This window comes from Heptranchias perlo, chromosome 27 (assembly GCF_035084215.1).
Source record: "Heptranchias perlo isolate sHepPer1 chromosome 27, sHepPer1.hap1, whole genome shotgun sequence".
NCBI lineage: Eukaryota > Metazoa > Chordata > Chondrichthyes > Hexanchiformes > Hexanchidae > Heptranchias > Heptranchias perlo.
This window is the reverse complement of record NC_090351.1, coordinates 36,988,858-37,013,807: the sequence shown is the minus strand read 5'-3', so window position 1 is coordinate 37,013,807 and position 24,950 is coordinate 36,988,858. Positions and strand designations below refer to the sequence as shown.

The 24,950-nt window shown below is 46.2% G+C and overlaps 1 protein-coding gene across 1 annotated transcript in view; it reads right to left on the bottom strand.

Moving 5' to 3' along the window:
- The window catches only part of LOC137344595 (cyclin-dependent kinase 18-like), a 73,074-nt gene extending 54,867 nt beyond the window's left edge, over positions 1-18,207 (bottom strand). Inside the window, exon 1 of the mRNA XM_068007671.1 lies at positions 18,067-18,207. The gene's annotated coding sequence lies outside the window, so the exon portion shown is untranslated. The remainder of the gene's footprint in view (positions 1-18,066) is intronic.
- Between the last annotated feature and the right edge of the window lie 6,743 nt (positions 18,208-24,950).

Below are 24,950 nucleotides of genomic sequence, written 5' to 3'. Positions count from 1 at the left end.
AAATACTGTGGCTACGAGAGCAGGTCAGAGGCTGGGTATTCTGCGGCGAGTGACTCACCTCCTGACTCCCCAAAGCCTTTCCACCATCTACAAGGTACAAGTCAGGAGTGTGATGGAATACTCTCCACTTGCCTGGATGAGTGCAGCTCCAACAACACTCAAGAAGCTCGACACCATCCAAGATAAAGCAGCCCGCTTGATTGGCACCCCATCCACCACCCTAAACATTCACTCCCTTCACCACCGGCGCACTGTGGCTGCAGTGTGCACCATCCACAGGATGCACTGCAGCAACTCGCCAAGGCTTCTTCGACAGCACCTCCCAAACCCGCGACCTCTACCACCTAGAAGGACAAGGGCAGCAGGCGCATGGGAACAACACCACCTGCACGTTCCCCTCCAAGTCACACACCATCCCGACTTGGAAATATATCGCCGTTCCTTCATTGTCGCTGGGTCAAAATCCTGGAACTCCCTTCCTAACAGCACTGTGGGAGAACCGTCACCACACGGACTGCAGCGGTTCAAGAAGGCGGCTCACCACCATCTTCTCGAGGGCAATTAGGGATGGGCAATAAATGCCGGCCTTGCCAGCGACGCCCACATCCCGTGAACGAATAAAAAAAAAAAAACTCTGACCTCCCTTGCATCCTTCAATCGCCTCAGCCCTACTCTTTGGAACTTGCTGCCTGAATCTCTCTGATGTGTACGGTACGTGCATATTGTTAATTGAGCACTAGCGGGCCCGCTAATGGGAGTAGGCTTATTGTAGCAATTACACTCCGAGGTCTCCTCTTATACTTTTTGTTGTGTCTAGAGAGGGAATGTTCCGGAGTCTGAAATAAAAGCAGCCAGCACATTACCCCACCAACTGGAGTGTTTATTGGGACATAACACTCTCCATCTTGCGACCTCTTTCCCAAACTTAAAAAGCCCCCTCAAATTCGTATCTTTTTGATCCTGCTTTCAGTCATATCTCCAATCTCAGAAGCAAGCAGGGGCCTGGACACACCACATTCCCACCAGCTCTGGGAGTTCGTGTTTGGTTTTATAAGGGGTGCAACCTCTGCCTGCTCCTTTCAAGGCCAATGACGTCAAGCTGACGTCGACTCCTGATGCCAGGAGTTCCCACTTCTCAAGATGCGACACAAGTAGGGTTGCCAACTCTGGTTGGAATTATTCCTGGAGTTTTAATCACATGACTGCTTGCCCCCAACATGTCCATCCTCGCGGTGCCCCGCCTTCCCACAGCCAATTAAAAAGCAAACAGACTCTTCATTATCCGATTGGATGTTTCTTGACTGTCAGTCAAACAGCCTTTTTTCCCATGTCCAATATTTTTTACATCTAGTAAACAAGTGTTCAAAGAAATTTTTTTTAAAACCCACAATTTTTTATTGCCCCCATGATTTTTCTCCCCGGTTTTTACATGCAGCAGTGTCCTGGAGATTAATTCCTGGAGATGCCAGGGCAATCCTGGAGGGTTGGCAACCCAAGGCATAAAACTGGAGTGCGGTATGCCGTGTGAGATGAGGTGTCTCGGTCTCCAAAAGTGCGTGAATAGATCCCCACTGGGGTAGGAGGGGATCAGGCCAGGGAAGCAGGTTTGACACTCCCCCTGCCCCCCATACTCCAAAAAGAAAATAATTTGTTTTGTAAAAATTGTGGATCAGTCCCCTTGTACAGAAGGTCAAGGAAGGGCTCCAGGAGGTCTCCAGGGGAAAGCCCTGAGAATGCAGATCCTGCCACTGATGATAACCAGGCACTGGGTGTCCCAGCAACATGGGGCAGGTGTGTTGATGCGGGCACTTACCCAGATTAATGTTTCCTAGATAGACTCCCACAAAATCCCATTGACTCCCAGAATGTCCAATGGGTCAGTGATGAAAGACATCAATGGGGATACAGAGATTGTGGATTTTCAAAGCACCATATCAGGGTACAGTAGTGTAGTGATTATGTTACTGATACTAATAATCCAGAGGCCTGGACTAATAATCCAGAGAAAATGAGTTCAAATCCCACCTTGAGAGTTTGAATTCAGTTTTAAAAAATAATCTGGAAATAACAAGTTGGCATCAGTAAAAGTGACCATGAAGCTGTTAGATTGTTGTAAAAGCTTCTAACTGGTTCACTAATGTCCCTTTAGGGAAGGAAACCTGCTGTCCTTACCCAGCCTGGGCCTCTATGCGACTCCAGTCCCCACACCGATGTGGTTGTCACTTAGCTGCCCTCTGAAGTGGCCTAGCAAACCACTCAGTTGTATCAAATCGTTAACAGTGGCTCAAGAAGGCGGCCCACCACCACCTTCTCAGGGCAACTAGGGATGGGCAATAAAAGCCGGCCTTGCCCCCGCGCCCACATCCCTAGAATGAATAGAAAACTTTTTTTTTTAAATCACTTCACAATATTTAGACAAGGGAAGACAAAAGTGCTTGTATCAGAGGATTTACCATAACAGGACTTGTTTTACCGTGAGGTAAAGCCAAGCAATCAAACCGTTGCAGATGGAACATCCCCAATACCTCATTGAATAACAACAACAACTTGCATTTATATAGCGCCTTTAACGTAGTAAAAGCGTCCCAAGACGCTTCACAGGAGCGATTGTCAAACAAAATTTGACACCGAGCCACACAAGGTCAAGGAGGTAGGTTTTAAGGAGGTAGGTTTTAAGGAGCATCTTAAAGGAGGAGAGAGAGGTAGAGAGGAGGAGAGGTTTAGGGAGGGAGTTCCAGAGCTTAGGGCCGAGGCAGCTGAAGGCACGGCCGCCAATGGTGGAGCGATGAAAATCGGGGATGCGCAAGAGGCCGGAATTGGAAGAACGCAGAGATCTCGGAGGGTTGTAGGGCTGGGAGAATAAATAATGTGACTACTGACCCGCACAGATCAAGAGGGCCCCAGTTTCCATCACCAGTCTGTGCTGAGTTAGGTTATCAGGAGAATTGAGGGAGTTTAACCTTGATTAATTCTTTTAAAAACAATTTACATTTTTAGCTCATATTGACAGTCAGAAAACATATGTTTTAATCATTTTCTCTACTCTAATTCTACATTGGTCCAGTAGATGCAGTTCTCTAAATTTCACCTAATACTTTCAAACTTTCAAAATTCACACGTACAATCTTTAACTCGCTAAGCACATCATGCCTCTACACTGTGTAAATTAACTGTCCTAACACATTTCACAGTAGATTAGCTAAACTTCAAACTGCAGCAGATATAGCATGACGCCCTCTCTACTGTGTAAACCTCCTCACACAGACCAATGTTGCTGGATGCTCCAGGAATTGATGCTGCCTGGACGCTCCCCAACAAGGCAGCAGCAACCTTTTAATTCAATCGTATCTGTGTCTTTATACTACATGTAAATACCTTACATTGCCACCATCCCTACGCTGTAACTGCACCCAACTAGTGAGTATTTACTTTTTTTTTGTGGGGGGGGCGTTGAAGAGATAATAAGGGTCTTATTATAGAATCACAGAATGGTTATGGAAGGAGGCCATTTGGCCCATCGAGACGGTGCTGGCTCTCTGCAAGAGCAATCCACCTAGTCCCATCCTCCCGCCCCAACCCCGTAGCCCTGCAAATTTTTTCCCTTCTTAGTACTTATCCAGTTCCCTTTTGAAAGCCACGATTGAATCTGCCTCCACCACCCCCTCGGGCAGTGCATTCCGGATCACAACCACTCGCTGCGTAAAAAAGTTTTTCCTCATGTCGCCTTTGGTTGTTTTGCCAAAGTCACTACAAGATGACCAACAGGTGAAGCTGGGAGATAGGAACTGAGATGATTCTTTGCCATAGACTTGACACCTGGCACAGAAAGATCCATCAATACTTCCTGACTCATGATGGGACTTGGAAGCTCCCGTTAGCCCTGCAAGCCAGTGGCTATGGTGGTCGTAGCTGGGCGGGCAGAGGATATCTATCAATGCTACGTGCTGATAAGGTGCATGGTTTTAGCAGGTTAACCTCCAGCGATACTCTTCCACATATTTAGGGCTCCCTAAGGCGAGGCTCTTGCTGATCTGCGTACACATTCTCTGGGCTTCGATAAACTGGGCGTGTCCTCTGTAACCATTCAAGCTTTTACATAGAATTACATAGAAATTACAGCACAGAAACAGGCCGTTCGGCCAAACGGGTCTGTGTAGATGTTTATGCGCCGCACGAGCCTCCTCCCACCCCTCTCCATCTAACCCTATCTGCATGTTCTTCTATTCTTTTCTCCCTCATGTACTTATCGAGCTTTTTCCCTTAAATGCATCTATACTATTCGCCTCAACTACTCCATGTGGTAGCGAGTTCCACATTCTAGCCAACACTTTTTCCAACACTCTTTTTTTCGTCATGTAAACAGCTTGACAGTTTTTGTAAGACTGTATCGCCCGCCATCTGCAACCTGCTTCTTTTTATAACTCCCTGTTATATTGAGCAGGTGTAGCCCAGGTCCAATAATTAACTGCGATCATGGTAAATTGCTGAACAAAGAATACACACGTGGCCCATTCCATCTCCTGTCAATTCATGAGGCAGAAAACATAGGTAACATGGGACACTAGGAACAGGAGGAGGCCATTCAGCCCCTCAGGCCTGTTACATACATACATGTAATTACATAGAATGTACATCACAGAAACAGGCCATTTGGCCCAACTGGTCCATGCCAATGTTTATGCTCCACACGAGCCTCCTCACACCCATCTTCATCGAACCCTATCAGCATATCCTTCTATTTCTTTCTCCCTCGTGTTTTTCTAGCTTCTCTTTAAATGCATCTATGCTATTCGCCTCAACCACTCCTTGTGGTAGAGAGTTCCACATTCTAACCACTGTTTTAACATCCTGTTCCACCATTCAATTAGATCATGGCTGATATGTTCCTCAACTCCATTTACTCGCCTTTGCTCCGTAACCCTTGATGCCCTAACTTAACAAAAAATCTATCGATCTCAGCCTTGAAAATTTCAACTGAGCCCCAGCTCGACCAGTTTGTGCAGGCTAAGCTACCGTCCAGGTTTATTCACAAAACAAAAATGATTCACAGAAGCAGAAACATGAGCAAAGTATAACGCAGCACATTATTTGTGTAAGACAACAGGAAGCAGCCCACAAGGAGCTAATCTACCATTTTCAAGCTTTAGGCTATCAGTGGTTAAATTCAAGATTGTGACAAACCGCTGCATTCAGCATTTCTTGGAATGGAACAGTATCTTTGGATGGATCATTGCAAGCCGCCTCTTGTTCCTCAGCATCCTGAAAACAGTCTCAAGGGTAATCTTTCAGGAAGAAGTGGTATGTTTGGAATACTTGAGTCCCAAACACCCGTGAGGTTCAACCTTCCTCAATAGTTATCGGACGCTAATACAAAAACTGAAATCTAGTCACCAGTCCTGGGGCATTTTCCTCTCTGACCTCCTTTAGTGTAAACCAATTTATTTAAAGAAAGTCAAAAAAAATCAAAATGTTGACAGTCTTCTTACCTTAGTACACAACAGGATAATGACTTTGAATAACTGAATTTCTTTTCTTGGCATCTTCTACCTGATCATTAGACTGACTCAGGACATGACAACAATCAGACGTTACAAAGTGGTCGGTCAAATGCAGCATATAGTAACATTTTAATCATATTGCCCGTCTACCAGGAGAACCTTCATTTGTTAATTCATGAACAAGAATCCCGCCTGTTCCTCACGGAGTCTCAGGTCCTCCATTTTGTACTTAACTTGACTCTGAGACGGAAGGTCGTGGGTACAAGTCCCACTGCAGGACTTGAGCGCATAATTCAGGCTGACACTCCAGTACTGAGGGAATGCTGCACTGTCAGATGCGCTGTCTTTCGAATGAGACGTTAAACCGAGGCTCTGTCTACCCTCTCAGGTGGATGTAAAAGTTCCAAAAGCACCATTCAAAGAAAGGCCGGGCATTCTCCCTGGCCAATATTCATCCCCGCATGCAACACCGCCAAAACAGATTATCTGTTCATTTATTTCATTGCTGTTTGTGGGACCTCGCTGTGCGCAAATTGGCTGCCATGTCTCCTACATTATAACAGAGTCTACACTTCAAAAGTACTTCAAGGGCTGTAAAGCATTTTGGGACATCCTGAGCTTGTGAAAGGCGCTATATAAATGCAAGTTCTTTCTTTCTTTATAACAACAGCGACTATACTACAAAATAAATAATTGGCTGTGAAGCATTTTGAGACATCCTAAGGATGTGCAAAGCACGATATAAACGCAAGTTTTTTCTTTCTTAGAGAAGGGGCAACCGCCATCTTTAACATTCATTAGAATTGCTTTATTATAGATAGTAAGTATGTATATAGATATATATATACTTATACACATATATGTGTGTAAATGGAAAACCTGTATGGTTTTCCAAGTGGTTTGCCTTGAAGAGCCTTGTGCGTTTCTGCACGTCAGGACACGGCTAGCTGCTAAAAAAAAAATACTACTTCTAATAATAATTCTTTTTAAAGATAAATATTCCAAAGTTTGTCTCCAGTAACATTAACAAATATTAAGTTCTCAAGGAAGATGCTATGAATGATTGATGTCACAGGTGCAAACAAAATTCAGGGCCAGTGAGTTCAGACAATTTAAGCACACAGTCCCTTTGAATAACTATTTTTTTTAAAAATTCAGCGTGTCCAGGCTAAGGGGAGAATTAGGCCTGTCGTAATCCGTCACGGTTCAATTTCCACCAGAACAAGCACTGCCCACCCCCCCCCCGACCATCCCGCCACCCCGGTGCTCTGTGGCTCTCGGAGTCGGGAGCGAATGGATTAATGCAGCGCTTCCCGTCGTGAACAGAACCACACAGTGGGCATCTCAGCTCAATGGAAATGTCACCAACTCTGAGACAACCCAGCGCACAAGCAGCTCAAACAAAGGGGACATGAGCTGGGCTTCCGAGCAATTAACACCAACCCGGTGATCTCGCATGCTAATGAATTAATCGGGGAAACAATTAGGTTGGTTATTGATTCGAACGAGTAACGCTGTCGAAACTGAGCATCTATTCAGTGCCGAGGTTGTAACCAGGGAAACACCAGGAGAGAGAGAAAAAAAAACCCACCAGAAAAACATGTTACAAAACCACCACAGTCCCTCACGCCATCCTGAGTGTAAAGTAACAGCCAATCAATCTCCTAAATACAATCGTACCATCGCTATATGTAACACTGCCATTTTTGTTAGCAATTAGCCAATAATTTAATTAGTGATGTCTTCCCTGATTTAGGTCAAGCAAGAAACCTTCTCCCCCACCCCACAAGTGGAAAGAGAATTAGTAAATGCAGCAGCTCCTGAGTACTTGGCACACGCCACATTGTGATTGAGGGGAAGAATCTCATCATTAAATACACTTGAGCTGCGTGCTTCAGATAATTAGTTCTAAATTGGCAATCTCGCTGAAAAGAAGCCATAAAAATGTCTGGTTTGGGAATTTGAAATGTTACACTCTTCCAGGCCCAACTTCAAAGGGTAAAGTTATAAGTTTTTTTTTACACACACACACACACACAGGGCTATTAGAACATGGGGTGTTTACCACACTCTGGGTATTGAGGCAGAGACCATTAAAAGTAAGTATTTAAAAAGAAGGGTTCATAGAAAAAGGGCAGGAAAATTGAGGTTAGAGTAGCTAGCTCCAACAAAACAACAACTTGCACTTTTACAGTGACGTTAAAATAGAACAAAATGCCCCTGAGGCAATTCAATGAGGTTCAATGAGATAAAAATAGATGCCAAGCCAAAAAAAAATGTTTGAAGTGGTGACCTCAGGATGTCCCAAAGTGCTTTACAGCACAAAGAAGTACTTTTGAAGTGTAGTCACTGTTGTGATGTAGGAAACACAGCAGCCAATTTGCGCACAGCAAGATCCCACAAACGGCAACGAGATAATGACCAGATAATCTGTTTTTAGTGATGTTGGTTGAGGGATGTTGGCCAGAACACTGAGGAGAACTCCGCTGCACCTCTCCGAAGTAGTTTTATGGAATCTTTTACATCCACCCGAGAAGGCAGACAGGGACTTCGGTTTTAATGTCTCATCCGAAAGATTTTTAAGGAGGGTCTTAAAGGAGGGGGGTGTGGAGAGGTTTAGGGAGGGAATTCCCCAGCATAGGGCCTAGATGGCTGAAGGTACGGCTGCAAATGGTGGAGAGTGGGGGGTGGGGGAATGCACAAGATACCAGAATTGGAGGAAAGCAGAGTTTTTGGGGATGATTTGTGGGGCTGGAGGAGGTTACAGAGATAGGGAAGGGCAAGGCCATGGAGGGATTTAAACACGAGGATGAGAATGTTTCATTGGAGGCACTGGCGGACCGGGAGCTAATGTAGATCAGCGAGCACAGGGGTGATGGGTGAATGAGACTTGGTACATAATAGGATACAAGCAGCAGAATTTGGATGAACTCAAGTTTATGGGGAGTAAAAGTTGGGAGACCGGCCAGGAGAGCATTAGAATAGTCAGCTGTGGCTCAGTGGGTAGAACTCTCGCCTCTGATGTCAGAAGGTTATGGGTTCAAGTCCCAATCCAGAGACTTAAGCACAAAATCTAGGCTGACACCCCAGTAGAGTGCTGCATTGTTGGAGGTGCTGTCTTTTGGATGAGATGTTAAACCCAGGCCCTGTCTTCCCATCAGGTGGATGTAAAAGATCACACTGGCACTATTTCAAAGAAGAACAGGGGAGTTCTCCCTGGTACCCTGGCCAATATTTATCCCTCAACCAACATCACTAAAAAAAAACCAGATCATCTGGTCATAATCACGATGCTCTTTGTGGGATCTTGCTGTGCGCAAATTGGCTGCCGCCTTTCCTACATTGCAACGGTGACTGCACTTCAAAAATACTTCATTGGCTGTAAAGTGCTTTGGGACGTCCTGAGGTCCTGAAAAGCGCTATGTAAATGCAAGTCTTTCTTTTCTTTTTCAAGACTGGAAATGACAAAGGCATTGACAAGGGTTTCAGCAGCAGAATGGGTGAGGCAGGAATGGAGGTGGGAGGTGTTATGGAGATAGGAAGTAGATGGTAAGAGGTCCCCCTTGGCTGTTCTACCTGGTAGATCTGCCTGAGGTCCCCATGCCCGGAGATGCTGGAGTATTTGTCTCACATTGTTGTTGTGCACCACCCAATGACTCCCAATTCTCAAATGAATCTGGAACCTTCCTGGCTCAATCCGCAGCCTATGCTCAGTCAGGGTGGTTATAAGGGTGATATATTTGGCCTCAGTGCCTCTAGGCTGCGAATAAATCAGCCAAGGTTCACACTCCTAACAGCTGCCCTACCTTGCCCAAGTTGCCAGTCTTCATTTGTGAGCATAAGCATTGTGTGTGGCAGGCTATTTGACTGTGGGGGGCATCTAGCTAAGTCCAATCCTGTCCTCAGGCACCACCTATACAGATTATCTGACCATTTATCTCATTGCTGTTTGTGAGAGCTTGCTGTACGCAAATTGGCTGCCGCGTTTCCTACATTATAACAGTGACTACACTTCAAAAGTACTTCATTGGCTGCAAAGTGCTTTGGGGTATCCTGAGGCCATGAAAGGCACTACATAAAGTTCTTTCTTTCTTTTCTTTATGTCATCAGAGTCTAATTAAAAATTAATTCACACAAATCATTAAGAACTGTGGATTCATCCCCTCACTGCTTAAATTCATACCAGTTCAAACGACCAGTGCTGTTCAGAAAGAGCCTTTGGTGCTCATATGTACAAGGAATGAGGACGAGAGTTTAAAAATAAGTCACAACTCTTGTTGAAGGCCATCTTTCAAAATATTAGGCCGGAATATGCTCAAAGAATAACGGTGTATTAATAACGCACGCCATTATTAACGTGCAAATCGTCCAGCAACCTTGGCAAGGAAAAGATTCCCCGTGATATTGCAAATCGCCAAAAGTTGCTGGACAATTTGCACCGTTCTGCCATTAGCTTCGCGAAAACGGCATCTCACCCTTAACCTCCCGTGAATTTCATGAAGTTGCTGCATTTGTACGTTAATTGCCCATTAAACTCGCTGTAGAAAATTAAGTCTAGTAATTAATAGCATAAGTACCCTTGTAACGACGTGAAAATTGTTAATGACTGGCAATCAACCTCTCTGAAAGTGAGCAATTAAAAGTCAAATTTTAAATTTTAAAATTTTTTTCTTACTTTTCCTTTCTGTCTTTTCTTTCTCTCTCTCTTAACCCAATCTTTCTTTCCCTCTCTTTATTTCTCTTTCTGTACCTGATTTGACATTGAATTCACCCACTCTAATTTACACTTCCTTCTCTGTTGTTTCTCTGTTTATTTCTCAATCCTTAAATCTCACTGGTTAAGGAGAGAGACTGTTTGGCCCTGTCGTTCACCTAGGTCCCCGATGCCTCGTTGCCCTCGCACTTCCAGCAAGTTACAGGGCAAAAGATTTTAAGCTGAAGGGTGCAGGAACAAGTCTAACTAAACAGGCACTCCGTGAGATGCCCCGTTCACGCAAATTCCGGCCCAAAATCAAAAGCTCCCAGCTCCTTTATCCAATATCACCACGGTTATGCCGGTTTGGGTCAGACTGCTTGTGTGACACGCGCAAGTATTGGAGCAGAAATAAGTACTCACAAAGTACAGCTCCTGAACTTTGGACCCTGGGACGACAAGTCAGGTTTGGTAAAGAGTGTAATATTTTTCAACTGCCATGCCGATGGACTTTTATTGGTTGAGTTCATCAACCATAAAGATATTGGGGCCTGTCGTGGTATTTTACTGTCAGTTTTCAGATGCCTGTCCTTTCGATTCTTCTTACACCATTCCCTGGGAACTCTCTCCGGCCAAAGATTTATGTCAGGAGCCGTCGTTCAGTTGCGCACGTGGAGAAACAAAAATGTCAGGGGTCAGCGATATATTGAAGCACGTGACTGGCCTGCATGCAATTGGTCCGTTTATGTTGAGTGGGACCGCTGCAGTGTTAGTCAAATCAACGTGTCTTGACTGTGCCAAAAATTATAAATGCTTCACGCACCCCCGAAGGTCCAGTTTGTAAATACACAGCCCAGTGTAGTAGTAAGTCACCCCTGTGCTCGCCTGCATTGGCTTCTGTACCACCAACGCCTCAATTTTAAAATTCTCATCCACGTGTTCAAATCCCTCCATGGCCTCGCCCCCTCCCTATCTCTGTAACCTCCTCCAGCCCTACAAACCTCCGAGATCTCTGCACTCCTCCAACTCTGGCCTCTCGTACATCCCTTATTTTCATCACCCCCACCACTGGCGGCCGTGCCTTCAGCTGCCTCGGCCCTAATCTCTGGAATTCCCTCCCTAAGCCTCTCCGCCTCTCTAACTCTCTCTTCTCCTTTAAGACACTCCTTAAAACCTTCCTCTTTGGCCAAGCTTTTTGGTCACCTGTCCCAACATCTCCATCTTTTGCTCGGTGTCAAATTCTGTCTGATAACGCTCCTATGAAGTGCCTTGGGACTTTTTACTACGTTAAAGACGCTATATAAATGCAGGTTATTTTTGGCTCAGAGGCAAGAATGCTACACACTGAGCCATGGCCGCCACCAGCATCTGTGACTCGACCATAGGGCAGTTGTAATGTCATTGTATAATGATCCAATTAAATAATTCACTACATTGGTGTGATTGAAGAAATTATTCAATGTTGCAAATTTTTGCAAAGTATCATTTGCAAATATGAACACTGTAAATTTAGGCAGTGAACTAAGTGTCGAAACCTTTGCACAAAACGCCTTAATTCAACACCTAAACAAAACCCCAGAGAGACTGTGATGTTGTAACGTAGCGGAGTGGGGGCACATCTGTATCTTTATGACATACAATGTAGACACTCCGCTGTAAGATTTCATAAGAACATAAGAACATAAGAAATAGGAGCAGGAGTAGGCCAATCGGCCCCTCGAGCCTGCTCCGCCATTCAATAAGATCATGGCTGATCTGATCCTAACCTCAAATCTAAATTCATGTCCAATTTCCTGCCCGCTCCCCGTAACCCCTAATTCCCTTTACTTCTAGGAAACTGTCTATTTCTGTTTTAAATTTATTTAATGATGTAGCTTCCACAGCTTCCTGGGGCAACAAATTCCACAGACCTACTACCCTCTGAGTGAAGAAGTTTCTCCTCATCTCAGTTTTGAAAGAGCAGCCCCTTATTCTAAGATTATGCCCCCTCGTTCTAGTTTCACCCATCCTTGGGAACATCCTTACCGCATCCACCTGATCAAGTCCCTTCACAATCTTATATGTTTCAATAAGATTGCCTCTCATTCTTCTGAACTCCAATGAATAGAGTCCCAATCTACTCAACCTCTCCTCATATGTCCACCCCCTCATCCCCGGGGTTTAACCGAGTGAACCTTCTTTGTACTGCCTCGAGAGCAAGCATGTCTTTTCTTAAGTATGGAGACCAAAACTGTATGCAGTATTCCAGGTGCGGTCTCACCAATACCTTATATAACTGCAGCAATACCTCCCTGTTTTTATATTCTATCCCCCTAGCAATAAAAGCCAACATTCCGTTGGCCTTCTTGATCACCTGCTGCACCTGCATACTAACTTTTTGATTTTCTTGCACTAGGACCCCCAGATCCCTTTATACTGCAGTACTTTCCAGTTTCTCGCCATTGAGATTATAACTCGCTCTCCGATTTTTCCTGCCAAAGTGCATAACCTCACATTTTCCAATATTGTATTGCATCTGCCAAATCTCCGCCCACTCACCCAGCCTGTCTATATCCCCTTGTAGGTTCTTTATGTCCTCCTCACTCTCTACTTTCCCTCCCATCTTTGTATCATCTGCAAACTTTGATATGTTACACTCGGTCCCCTCCTCCAAATCGTTAATATAGATTGTAAAGAGTTGGGGACCCAGCACCGACCCCTGCGGAACACCACTGGCTACTGGTTGCCAGTCCGAGAATGTACCATTTATCCCTTCCTTCTCTCCTGAGGGGGCTGGGGTATAGTTCCAACAGGCACCAGGCGCCCTCCTGGTAATTGCCCACTCTTGCCGGCTGAGCCTAGACAACGAGCGTCCACAGACTATTCAACCACTGAGGCATCGCACCCCCGCCTGGTCCTGTCATCGGACTTTCCTGAAGGAGGCACTAGTTGTCAGGGGCGAGACGAGGAGAATTTCTTTTACGCAGCGAGTTGTAATGATCGGGAATGCGCTGCCTGACAGGGTGGTGGAAGCAGAGTCAACAGTAACTTTCAAAAGGGAATTGGATAAATACTTGAAAAGAAAAAATGTGCAGGTCTATGTGGAAAGAGCAGGGGGGAGTTGGACTAATTGGATAGCTCTTTCAGAGGGCCGGCACAGGCACGATGGGCCGAATGGCCTCCGTCTGTGCTGTAAGATTCCATGATTCTAATCATGAACAGATTTGTTTTCAACCCTCCTTAGCTCAGGGACATTAAGTCAGCACATACCAAGGATTAAACCCTCGACCTGCTCTGCATACCTTAGTATCACGCTGGGCAGAGTATGTACCAAATGAGCCATCGGGGGCATCTTTTCAGTTGTATTTTGCAGTCAGTTGCTAAGCAGTAAGACTGTTGCCATAGGCTACGTCAACGCACATTTTGGAAAAGAATTATTGTTTCTACCAGCGATTGCTCGCTTTTACAATTTTGAAGAATCTGTCTGTCAGACAGTAATAGGGAAAACACTTAGATATGATATATTGGGAGAGTGCTGCTCCCTGTAATATGCAGTGAAATGATTTATATGGGCTTCAAATCATCTTATACAGCAGCAGCTCCCCCCATTTGGCTTCTGGAGTCTGCCGTCCATTGACAGGCTCTGTCTGTGGGGGTAGCCTTAGAATGAGGCCGTGAATGGCTGAGCCCATATAGACCAGGAAACTCCTCCCCCCTCCCCCAGTTCGATAGGAACATCGGAACAGGAGTTGGCCATTCAGCCCCTTGGGCCAGTTCCGCCGTTCAATTAGATCATGGCTGATCTGCACCTCAACCTCATTTAGCCACCTTTGCTCCATATCCCTTGATACCCTAATCTAGCAAAGATCTATCAATCTCAGTCATGAAAGCTCCAATTGATCCCCAGTATCCACAGGCTTTTGGAGAAGAGAGTCCCAGATTTCTACTCCCCTTTTGTGCCTGGAGAGCAGCAGATCAGGGTTGAATAGTGGAGCTATGAGGATGAAAGAAAACGAAGACTTGCATTTATATAGCGCCTTTCACGATCTCAGGACGTCCCAAAGCGCTTCACAGCCAATGAAGTACTTTTGAAGTGTGGTCACTGTTGCAATGTAGGAAACGTGGCAGCCAATTTGCGCACAGCAAGGTCCCACAAACAGCAATGAGACAATGACCAAATCATCTGTTTTAGTGATGTTGGTTAAGGGATAAATATTGGCCCCAGGACACCAGGAAGAACTCCTCTGCTCTTCTTCAAAATAGTGACCATGGAATTTTTTTACACTCACCTGAGAGGGCAGATGGGGCCTCAGTTTAACATTTCATCTCAAAGACAGCACCTCTGGCAGTGCAGCACTTCCCCAGTACTGCACTGGAGTGTCAGCCTGAAGTGCGTGCTCAATTGTCTGGAGTGGGACTCAAATCTACAACCTTCTGACTCAGAGGCGAAGGGGCTACCCTCTGCGCAACAGCTGAACAGTCTGGAATTTTACTTGATTTCCTTTGGGGAATCGGGGAGTATCGATGACAAACCTTCCCTCAGGAAAAGGGGAAAAATCAGCCACGGTTCCCGCTCCAGATCGTTGCCTAGGGACTGCTGCTGGAAAGCGTGCGCATGTCTGGGGACACTGAGTCAGGGAGGATCGGGCTCAGCTGTAATGCCTCCCAAGGTCAAATAGCCTGCCCACACTCCAGGTTGTTCTTCCTGGAATTTAGAAGATTAAGGGGTGATTTGATCAAAGTTTTCAAGCTATTAAGGGGAACTGATAGGGCAGATAGACAGAAACTATTTTCGCTGGTTGGGGAGTCCATGACTAGGGGACATAGCCTAAAAATTAGAGCCATGACTTTCAGGGATGAAGTTAGGGAAAGACTCTTACACGCAAAGGGTGGTAGAAGTTTGGAACTCTCTTCCGCAAATGGCAGTTGATGCTAGCTCAATTGTTAATTTTAAATCTGAGATTGATAGATTTTTGTTAACCAAAGGTATTAAGAGATATGGGGCTAAGGCGGGTATATGGAGTTAGGTCACAGATCAGCCATGATCTCATTGAATGGCGGAAGGTAGCAGGACAGATAGATAAGGTGGTTAAGAAGGCATATGGAATGCTTTCCTTTATTAGCCGAGGCATAGAATATAAAAGCAGGGATGTTATGCTGGAACTGTATAAAACACTAGTTAGGCTACAGCTAGAGTACTGCGCACATTTCTGGTCACCACATTACAGGAAGGATGTAATTGCACTAGAGAGGGTGCAGAGGAGATTTACGAGGATGTTGCCAGGACTGGAGAATTTTAGCTATGATGACAGATTGGATAGGCTGGGGTTGTTTTCCTTGGAACAGAGGAGGCTGAGGGGTGATTTGATTGAGGTGTACAGAATTACGAGGGGCCTCGATAGAGTGGATAGGAAGGACCTATTTCCCTTAGCAGAGGGGTCAATAACCAGGGGACATAGATTTAAAGTGATTGATAGAAGGATTAGAGCGGAAATGAGGAAGTTTTTTTTCACCCAGAAGGTGGTGGGGGTCTGGAACTCACTGCCTGAGAGGGTGGAAGAGGCAGAAACCCTCAACTCATTTAAAAAATACCTGGATGTGCACCTGGAGAGCCGTGACCTGCAGGGCTACGGACCAAATGCGGGAAAGTGGGGAATAGGCTGGGTGGCTCGTTTCTCAGCCGGCGCGGACACGATGGGCCGAATGGCCTCCTTCTGTGCCGTAAATTTTCCATGATTCTAACAGGCTCGAGGGGGTAAATGGCCTCCTTCTGTTCCTATGTTCCTATGGCACTCACCGTCTGGGCTCGCACATGAGTGATAATCACTTGGCCGAGATACTGGAAGGAGGCTGCAAGCTGCTGTGAGCTGCGACCCAGCAAGTGTCATCTCCTCCAGAAGAGACGGGGAGGAAAATAGAGTTTATTTTTACATAGAATTACATAGAATGTACAGCACAGAAACAGGCCATTCGGCCCAACTGGTCTGTGCCGGTGTTTATGCTCCACAGGAGCCTCCTCCCACCCTTCTTCATCTAACCCTATCAGCATATCCTTCTATTCCTTTCTCCCTCATGTGTTTATCCAGCTTCCCCTTAAATGCATCTACACTATTCACCTCAATTACTCCATGTGGTAGCGAGTTCCACATTCTAATCACTCTCTGGGCAAAGAAGTTTCTCCTGAATTCCCTATTGGATTTATTAGTGACTTTCTTATATTTATGGCCCCGAGTTCTGGTCTCCCCGCAAGTGGAAACATTTTCTCTACGTCTACCCTATAAAGCCCCTTCATAATCTTCAAGACCTCTATCAGGTCATCCCTCAGCCTTCTCTTTTCTAGAGAAAAGAGCCCCAGTCTGTTCAGTCTTTCCTGGTAGTTATACCCTCAGTTCTAACCAGGGACCTGGACCGTGCTTTTCCAGGTATGATTCCTTCAGCTGATATTTCTATTCAGAGACGGCAGCCTGGCGGTGCTCAGGAGTGAACACACAACCAGCAGCCCCTCTGATATCCTCCCCCCAATGCTGATATCTCCCCCCCCCCACCCCCCGCCTATCTTTTTCTCTCTCCATCTGGCCTCCTGCCATCATCTCCCTACAGCTGTGGGTTTAAGGCTGGACGGTCAGCGGAGTAGGGGGAGGGTCAGATCCGAGATGCGAGTGTGCGCCAGCCTGTACTGAGCTCATCCCGTACCCAGTGCCAAAATCATGCATAGGAACACAGGAACATTGGAACACAGGAACATTGGAACACAGGAACATTGGAACACAGGAACACAGGAACATTGGAACACAGGAACACTGGAACATTGGAACATTAGAACACAGGAACATTGGAACACAGGAACACAGGAACATTGGAACACAGGAACACTGGAACATTGGAACATTAGAACACAGGAACATTGGAACACAGGAACACTGGAACATTGGAATACTGGAACATTAGAACACAGGAACATTGGAACACAGGAACACTGGAACATTGGAATACTGGAACATTGGAATACTGGAACATTAGAACACAGGAACATTGGAACACAGGAACACTGGAACATTGGAATACTGGAACATTAGAACACAGGAACATTGGAACACAGGAACACTGGAACATTGGAATACTGGAACATTGGAATACTGGAACATTAGAACACAGGAACATTGGAACACAGGAACACTGGAACATTGGAACACAGGAACACAGGAACATTGGAACATTAGAACACAGGAACACTGGAACACAGGAACATTAGAACACAGGAACATTGGACTACTGGAACATTGCAACATAGGAGCCTGAGAACAGGTCATTCAGGTCATTCAGCCCCTTGAGCCTGTTCCACCATTCAATCAGATCATGGCTGATCTGTATCTTAACTCCATCTACCCGCCTTGGTAGCATCACTGCCTAACAAAAATCTATCAATCTCAGTTGTGAAATTTTGAATCGGCCCCCAGCCTCAACAGCTTTTTGGGGGAAGAGAGTTCCAGATTTCCACTTCGAAGGTAAAATCAACAGTGCTCTCCATGTCCTCACTGTAGAAATCCTACAGCAGCCAGCCCACAGCACTCTCTGAGATACCACATCCCCAGATTTCATGGCCATTGATTATGACTCCCTTAATCAGCAGTAAAACCCACACAAACAAAACTCTCCCTTCATTGTCCCGTGGTGTGAATCAGTCCCAGAAGGGAGCGTTGAGGAGAGTGTCTGCAATATTCTTAAACCTCACTGACTAACCTCCTTGTATAAAGACGCAATAATAATAAAAAAAATAACCCCTGCACCACAGCAACAGCTGGTACTGTCCAAAATGCTTGAGAAATGTGTAGGGTTTTTAAGCAGTCGTGCTGCAGGTTTCGCTACTTACGGTGATCTCTATAAATCATCACTTACCGCAGTGTCACAGGATCACAGCAAGAGTTGTAAAATTAGTTCTAGGTTTAAAAGAATATTCCAAGCAGAATTTTTTTTTTTAAAACAGGCAGCCACTTACAGACTTTAACAAGAAGAGACTAGATTTCAGCGAGTTGTGGCTCAGTCACACTGGCTTTCAGCTGCCTGGGAGCTTCCTTTAAAGCATCATACGCACACATACTTCATGGTCTGATGGAAGCAGAGATCACATCAACACTAAGCACTGATATTAGTCCTGACTCCGCCTCTCTCTCTCTCTCTCTTCACATTCCCCGGGCTGTTTTATCCAGCCTCCTGTCACTCTCAGAGCTGCTCGTTCCTGTTCCCTCACGAATCCTGCGTGCTGTTCCTTTGGGTTTTTAAAAAAAAAAAATTTCCTCCTCCTCCCCGCCCCCCCCTCAACACACACTTGCTCTGCCAAATCTTTCACGGAATGCCCGCAGAGTTCCGGTGGCCTGTGCCTGAGCTTCAAGCTGCTGTTTGTCTCCCAGTCAGACATAAACAACCTGTTTACTGATGAAAATACTGAAAGGGGGCACAGAGCTGGAACATGAGTAGAGCAGTGCACAGAAGGAATAACATCCTCGGCTCCCTGTTCTGTGCTGGGAAAAATGTAGACAGGCTATTTGACTGAAAGGCCAGACTGCATGCTCAGCTCTTTTTCTCCCAGTGACCATTCAGGTACTTATTTGTGAGGCCAGCGTACATTTTGATCGAACAGTGCTCATCGAGGGTACGGTGGCACACTTGAGTTTGTTACCAGTGATAGACCAATGCATGTTGATGCAATCTGCTTTGGTCCTGGTCCCTGGGTTTTGGTTGGGTCAGGGAACATAGGAACAGGACAAGGCCATTCAGCCCCTCTGGCCTGCTCCGCCAATCAATTAGATCATGGTTGATCTGTACCTCAACTCCATTTACCCGCCTTTGCTCCAAATCCCTTAATCCCCTCACCCAACAAAAATATATCAATCTCAGCCCTGAAAGCTCCAATAGTCCCCCAGCATCCACAGCCTTTTGGGGGAGAGAATTCAAGATTTCTACTACTCTTTGTGTGAAGAAGTGCTTCCTGATTGCCCGCCTAAATGGCCCACCTCTAATTTTAAGGTGATGTCCCCTCGTTCTTGATTCCCCCACCAGAGGAAATAGTTTCTCTGCCAACTCTAATTGGGTGTATTCTGGAGGTTTCATCACATGACCTCCTGCCCCGCCCCCACCACTCCCACCATTGGTCCAACCTCTGGGCGCACTGCCTTCCCACAGTCAATTGGAAAGGGAACAGACTCTTTGTTACCCAATTGGATTAATCTTGACTGTTAGTCAAGCAGCCTTTTCTCCCCCCTTCTCCAATATTTTCATAACTAATAAATGAAAGTGTTCGAAGAAAATGAAAAAACACAAGTTTTTTAATGCCCCAATGATTTTTCCTCCGGGTGTTGCTCGCAGCTGTGTCCTGGAGATTAATCTTTAAATCCTGGGGACTCCAGGACAATCCTGGAAGGTGGGCAACCAAGGCCTTGACATCCTTCCTAAAGTGTGGTGCCCAGGATCGGACACAACCAGTGTTTTATAAGGCTTAGCGTAACTTTCCCACCTCCGTGCGCCTTGCTTCTATCTACAATGCCAAGGATTCCCCCATGCCTTTCTAACAGCCTTCTCAACTTGTCCTGCCAACTTCAAAGACCCATGTATGATTAGATTGCAAGTTCACTGGTTGGGCCTGAGCTGCACTATTGTGCCCATTTCTGGGCACCACACTTTTGGAAGGACATCAAGGCCTTGGAGAGGGTGCAGAGGAGATTTACTAGAGTGGCACCAGGCATGAGAGACTTCAATTATGTGGAGAGACTGGAGAAGCTGAGATTGTTCTCCTTAGCGCGGAGAAGGTTAAGGGGAGATTTAATTAAGGTATTCAGTGAGAGTTATTGGAAGCTCTTTCAAAGAGCTGGCACAGGCACGAAGGGCCTCCGTCTGTGCTGTATGATTCGATGAAGTAATGGCCCATCTACCAAACTCCAACTATGAACCCCAACCTGTCCGGCACCTCTGGGAATTTGTCCACATCCCACAGTAGCCATCCTGTGGCCTCTCTTGAATTAGCGCCAAGTTAGGAGCCATTTGCGCTGTGGGCCTTTGGAAGTCAGTTGAGAATCACCAAACTGATTTCACATCGGTCCCTCACAGCCAACAGACTTTTTGTTCCATCAACCTAGGCTGGATCCGAACCTGGATTCCCGAGGTTCACTTTACTATTTACATTGGATCCCACACAGAAAGTTCCTGACTGGGTCTCTGTAACCCTGAGGAAGGACCTCAGCAGCAGAGCCCAGTGGAACGGGAAATGTTTGTACCAGTGTTTATCTGATCTTGATGGTGAGATCTAAAATTAACTCCTGTTAATCTTTATATTCCTCTCTTCAAATATGGTGCCCTTATCGTAAAGTAATCATGTAGACTGGCAGAAACTTAAAATAGGAACGTCAGCAAACAAATCCTAACAGAAAACATGTCAACTAATTTTGATTTATCACCCATATATATTTAGTTAACACCAGGGAGTCTTTAGATACTGAATAGCCAGTCACAACATACACCGTAGAGAGGACTATTTTATATTTATGGCCCCTAGTTTTGGTCTCCCCCACTGGGAGAGATCAAAACTAGGGGCCATAAATGTAAGATAGTCACTAATAAATCCAATAGGGAATTCAGGTGAAACTCCTTTACCGAGATAATGGTTAGAATGTGGAACTCGCTACCACAAGGAGTAGTTGAGGCAAATAGCATAGATGCATTTAAGGGGAAGCTGGATAAACACATGAGGGAGAAAGGAATAGAAGGATATGCTGATAGGGTTAGATGAAGAGGGGTGGGAGGAGGCTTATGTGGAGCATAAACACTGGCATGGACCTGTTGGGCCGAACGGCCTGTTTCTGTGCTGTACATTCTATGTAATCCAGCTATATCACACTGCAGTGTGATTTAGCTGGAGTACATAGAAATTTATGCAACTGACCCAACTGCATCCCCCTCCCTTCCCCCTCCAGCTTCTCCTCCCTCTCCCCTCCCTCTTCTCCTCCCTCTCCTCTCCCTCTCCAGCCCATGCCGTAGCCAATGGCCCATGAGTAGAATATGTTTTTTTTTGATCATATAGTAAAAATTTCCGTCGTGGGATAATTTTGCCTCCATTTTTCTCCCCTCCTCTCCTAAAGGCGACGACTCTCGTTGGTCCATAGTCCCATGGGGTTTAGTTTCCATCTGGCACCTTGTCTCCAACTGGCCATTCTCCACATGTGAGTCTAGGCAGTAGGCGGAGGTATGGCGGTCAGCCGTGGAGGGGTTGGGCAGAAAGCCAAACTTGATCTTGTCCTCTGTTAACATTCGCACCCCCACACTTTTGCAGCAGGAGCCATTGGATAACAGGGGCGGAGTGGCCACTTGGGAAGTCGGGAGATTCCCGAGCATCCCCCCATGAATGGTCCCACGGAGCTGCATGATCTGCACCCCCCTCCACCTTCCGTGAGAATCCTAAACAATCCTGTGCTCTTTCAGGAGGCAGCCACTCCACCGCTGTTGAACAGCAATTGGGATTGGGAACCCTGGCTGATTTCCCCCTCTCTACCATAGAGGCACTGATGCCAATAGTAAGAACCCAACTGGTTCCGAGTGCTGAGATCAGCTGATTCGGCCCAGACTGGGAATCAGACCTGGGACCGTCCTGCTCTGCAAATAGCAACTGACCCAGCGAAGCAACACAGCTTGGAATATTACAGATGTCAGGACCTGACCACTAATTATTAAGCAATGACCCGTTGGGACCGATCTGGTAGAAGTTGGAGCATTTGTCTGAGTGTTTGGAACATCAATTTCCCAATTCTCAATTCCCCATTCTCTGTATAACCGGAAAATGGATGGAAAGAATCGTATAGATGAGCAAGAAACACCAAACGCATTTCACTTGGGCAACACAGGGTCAAATTAGTAAAAGGTAAATTTAGGACTAATGTCAGGAAGTTTTTCACACAAAGAGCGATCAGCATGCGAATGGACTTCCAGATAGAGTAGTGAAGACAAAAGCTCTAGAATTCAGGAGAAACTTCTTTACCCAGAGAGTGGTTAGAATGTGGAACTTGCTACCACATGGAATAGTTGAGGAGAATGGCATAGATGCATTTAAGGGGACGTACATGAGGGAGAAAGGAATAGAAGGATATGCTGATAGGGTGAGATGAAGTAGGGAGGGAGGAGGCTCGTGTGGAGCATAAACACTGGCATGGACCTGTTGGGCCGAATGGCCTGTTTATGTGCTGTAAATTCTATGTAAAAAAATAATAATTTAAGAACCAGTGTGCAATATGGATGGGGGGGTTGGGGGACTTCTGAATTTTTCGGGATGGGTGAACTGAGAAGATCACAATAGTTTTCCTCATTCAGAATTATGTTGTGAACCTGTGTCTCATATGAGTTTGAGGCCCTGGGATTCTGATGTAATGTTGCAGATTGTGAAGCACCACAAGGCACTAAGGGGGGTGGGGGGGTTGGTGGGGAGGGAGAGGGGGAAGGGGAGGGGAGGGGGCAGGAGGGGGAGAGGCTTGTGCATCACTGCAGTCACTATTTCTGTTCCGTGAGCCTACTGGTGTAGGGAATTTAGGGTCTTGTCTACATGGGTACACACAAAATATGTGACAATATCCCAGAGGGATAGACACACAACACAACAGATTCCACAAGCGAGGGTGTGTCACATACTTCATCTGCACAACAGTCTAATAGCATATTTCCTCACAACTTGCTAAACCTGCTCACACTTAGTGAAAGGGAACTCTACAGGTAAGTAGTGTGAGTGTAAAGCACCCAGCCCTAGATCTGGTCAGTATAGCATCTTTAAGAATCTCAACTTCAGGACCTGTTTACATACCGTTCAGTTGTGAAGGACGTCACTGAACAGGTGCAGAACATTCTGCGAGGTGAAGGGGAACAGCCAGAAGTTGTGGTCCATGTCGGAACCAATGACATCGGTAGGAAAAGGGTTGAGGTCCAACAACCAGAGTTTCAATGACTAGGGAGGAAATTAAAGTGCAGGACCTCAAAGGTAGAAATCTCTGGTTTACTCCCAGTGCCACGTGTTAGTGAGTATAGGAGCAGTAGGAAAAGACAGGTTAACATGAGGCTGGAGAAACGGTGCAGGATAGAGGGCTTCAGATTCCAGGGGCATTGGGACCAGTTCTGGGGCAGGAGGGACCTGTACAAGATGGATGGGTTGCACCTCAACAGGGCTGGGACCAATGTTCTCACAGGGAGGTTACTGTGGGGGAGAGTTTAAACTAATTTGGCAGGGGGAGGGGACCAGGATGAAGCATTAGAGAGGAGATACAAGGCGCAGAGGACTGGGACATAAGAACATAAGAAAAAGGAACAGCCATAGATCAAAAGGCCCCTCGAGCCTGCTTTGCCATTCAATAAGATCAAGGCTGATCTTCTACCTCAACTCCACTTTCCTGCCCGGTCCCCATATCCTTTGATTCACTTAGTGTCCAAAAATCTGTCTATCTCAGTCTTGAATATACTCATCGACTGAGCATCCACAGCCCTCTGGGGTAGAGAATTCCAAAGATTCACAACCCTCTGAGTGAAGAAATATTTCCTCATCTCGGTCCTAAATGGCCGACCCCTTATCTTGAGACTATGACCCCTAGTTCTAGACTCTTCAGCCAGGGGAAACAGCCTCTCAGCATCTACCCTGTCAAGCCCTCGAAGAATTTTATACGCCTTTATACGGGAGAGACAAACAGCATAAGAATAAAAAGTCGTTCAGAAATAGGAGAGATCAGACAGGGGGGGGAATGCGAGGCAGACTAAGATGGGTTTGGAGTGCGTGTGTGTAAATGCACCGGAGCGTGGTAAATAAGGTTGGTGAACTTTTTTTTTTTTTTTTATTCGTTCACGGGATGTGGGCGTCGCTGGCAAGGCCGGCATTTATTGCCCATCCCTAATTGCCCTCGAGAAGGTGGTGGTGAGCCGCCTTCTTGAACCGCTGCAGTCCGTGTGGTGACGGTTCTCCCACAGTGCTGTTAGGAAGGGAGTTCCAGGATTTTGACCCAGCGACAATGAAGGAACGGCGATATATTTCCAAGTCGGGATGGTGTGTGACTTGGAGGGGAACGTGCAGGTGGTGTTGTTCCCATGCGCCTGCTGCCCTTGTCCTTCTAGGTGGTAGAGGTCGCGGGTTTGGGAGGTGCTGTCGAAGAAGCCTTGGCGAGTTGCTGCAGTGCATCCTGTGGATGGTGCACACTGCAGCCACAGTGCGCCGGTGGTGAAGGGAGTGAATGTTTAGGGTGGTGGATGGGGTGCCAATCAAGCGGGCTGCTTTATCTTGGATGGTGTCGAGCTTCTTGAGTGTTGTTGGAGCTGCACTCATCCAGGCAAGTGGAGAGTATTCCATCACACTCCTGACTTGTGCCTTGTAGATGGTGGAAAGGCTTTGGGGAGTCAGGAGGTGAGTCACTCGCCGCAGAATACCCAGCCTCTGACCTGCTCTTGTAGCCACAGTATTTACATGGCTGGTCCAGTTAAGTTTCTGGTCAATGGTGACCCCCAGGATGTTGATGGTGGGGGATTCGGCGATGGTAATGCCATTGAATGTCAAGGGGAGGTGGTTAGACTCTCTCTTGTTGGAGATGGTCATTGCCTGGCACTTATCTGGCGCGAATGTTACTTGCCACTTATCAGCCCAAGCCTGGATGTTGTCCAGGTCTTGCTGCATGCAGGCTCGGACTGCTTCATTATCTGAGGGGTTGCGAATGGAACTGAACACTGTGCAGTCATCAGCGAACATCCCCATTTCTGACCTTATGATGGAGGGA